At 39.0% G+C, this 2,398-nt stretch overlaps 1 pseudogene; it reads right to left on the minus strand.

Annotated features, from left to right (window-relative positions):
- Nucleotides 1–1,543: 1,543 nt before the first annotated feature.
- On the minus strand, nt 1,544–1,642 carry LOC145626038 (small nucleolar RNA R71; annotated as a pseudogene).
- Between the last annotated feature and the right edge of the window lie 756 nt (nt 1,643–2,398).

Raw genomic sequence — 2,398 nt, forward strand, 5'->3', positions numbered from 1 at the left:
AGTTTGGATTTCTTCATTTTCAATCATCAATATTAGTGAGAATCTCTTCCTTCTTTCATCTTTTACTTACTTGCTATTTGATTTTTTGCTTGTTACTTGTTCTTCTTTGGATTTGAATTTGATATTGTTGATTATTTTTTATTTCTCTTAGATTTTGATATAGAAATGAAGATTAAAGCACTTTCTAGTTATTTGTTCTTGAATTTCACCATGATTAGTGAGTAGATTAGTTGTTAGGGAAAGGGGGAAGCATGTTTGATTAATGAAATTGCTAGTTGATGCTCTTTGATTGATTGATTTCTTGCAATTAAATTGGTTGACATAGTTTTGCATGTGATTGATTAGACTAGGAGTGATCAACCTATAAGATTAATCTAGGTTGCATTGCAACTCTTAATGACATGAACAATCGAATTGAAAGTTGCTCTAATTGATTGGGTTTGCTTGTGATTCTTCTTGATTTGCCTTTCATAGTGACACCTAGATTGGCCTATAGGAGATAGCATTTGAACTCTCTTGATTGCTACTATTGTTTGTCCATTGCAAAACTTTAATTAATTGATTGAGCTCTAAACTAGCATTATCATTGAACTTGCATGTGGAACCCATATCCCTAGTGTTTAGACCTTTGTTTTACTTGATTAGACTTGATTTATTTTACCATAGTGCCAACCATAATATCAACTCCATCTTCGAGGTAGCTTGACTTAGACTCTAGTTTTCATCATTGCATTCCCTAGGGATCGACCCTTAACTTGCCCTATATTCATATAAGGTTGGTTAGGTGTTTACAAATTTTGTTTGACTTGGGGAAAGGGTAGATAACGACATACATTTTTCCCCTCGTCAAAATGGCGCCGTTGCCGGGGAGTGCTATTGGTGCTTAGCTTTTGTTGTTGAGTCTACTTCATTTTAATTGAAAAAATATATATATATATATATATATATACAAAAAGATTTTGTTTCTTTAGGCTACACTTGTAGCCGTGCTACTAATATTTTCTTTGAAGTTTTGCATGCATAGAGCTCGTGATCGATCCATTGTGCCTTTTGACCCGGAAATTGAGAGGACTCTCTCAAGAAGAAGAATAGCTAATCGATTCTCCTTGGGGTATAGTTCTTCAAGTGAAGAAGAGATTGAAGAGCAAGGCATGGGAGAAAATCCGAGAGTGGCCTTGAAGGAGCTAGGAATACCCGGTGCTTACAGGTTTGAGAGCGGCATAGCTCCGCCTACAACACCGGCAAATGATTTCGAGATTCGGCCGGCCATGATCACCTTAATTGAGAGGAGGCAATATAGTGGGGCTAAGAATGAGAGCCCGTTGAACCATCTTAAAGAATTTGAAAAATATTGCAACACCATCAAAGTCAACGGAGTTTCTCAAGAGTTCATACGCCTCAAGTTGTTCCCCTTCTCTCTCATAGGAAGATCCTTAGAGTGGTTAGATAAAGAGGTGAAGCCCAATTCCTTGAGAACATGGGATGATGTTACAAAGGCCTTCTTGTCCTGTTTTTACCCTCAAAAGAAGACGGCGGAGGCAAGAGCCTTGATTCAAGGGTTCAAGCAAAGGCCAAATGAAAGCCTTTACGAAGCATGGGAGAGATACAAAGAGTATCAAAGGGAGTGCCCTCACCACGGAATCCCAACATACCAAGTGGTCCAAATCTTCTATGGCGGTTTAAGTCCCCAAGGCAAGTCATGCCTTGATGGGGGGGCCGGGGGTCCTATCATGAACAAGACCGAAGAAGAAGTGGTGGAAATCATTGAGGACGTGGTGACGTACTATAGAGATTGGCAAGATGGGGAGAGAGACTCTTCAAGCAAGCAATCTTCATTGTACTCGGTAGACCATCTAAATGCAATCAACAACCTTTCCTCCCAAATGACAAACTTGGGAAAGGAGATGACCGCAATCAAAGCCAAGTTGGAGAGCACTTCTACTTCATCCCAAGCTACGAATCTTCCCTCCCAATTTAAAGGGAGAGGTACTCCTTCTAACTCTCAACCCCCTCCCTCTTCACATAATATGCCTATGGGTTGTTTGTTTTGTGATGCATGTGGATCGTATGATCATGACTCTAGTAATTGTCCTAATGAATGTGTTGATGAGTTTGATAACAATGAGAGTGAGCGTGTGAATTATGTGTCAAATAATAATTCTCAAAGGTTTGATAATCAAAGAGGTCAATGGAATAGGAATTACCAAAACCAAGGCAATTTTGACAACTATAATCAAGGTGGTGGTTATAGAAACCAAGGGAACCAAGGTTTTCGTGGTAGCTATAATAATCAAGGTTATAGTGGCCAAAATCAAAGCCAAAATTATGGTAATCAAAACCATGGTTATGGAAATCACAACCAAGGTAGTGGTAACCATAATCACTGTGGTGGTAACCA

The sequence above is a fragment of the Chenopodium album genome, chromosome 3 (assembly GCF_948465745.1).
Source record: "Chenopodium album chromosome 3, dcCheAlbu1.1, whole genome shotgun sequence".
In the NCBI taxonomy this organism is placed as follows: Eukaryota; Viridiplantae; Streptophyta; class Magnoliopsida; order Caryophyllales; family Amaranthaceae; genus Chenopodium; species Chenopodium album.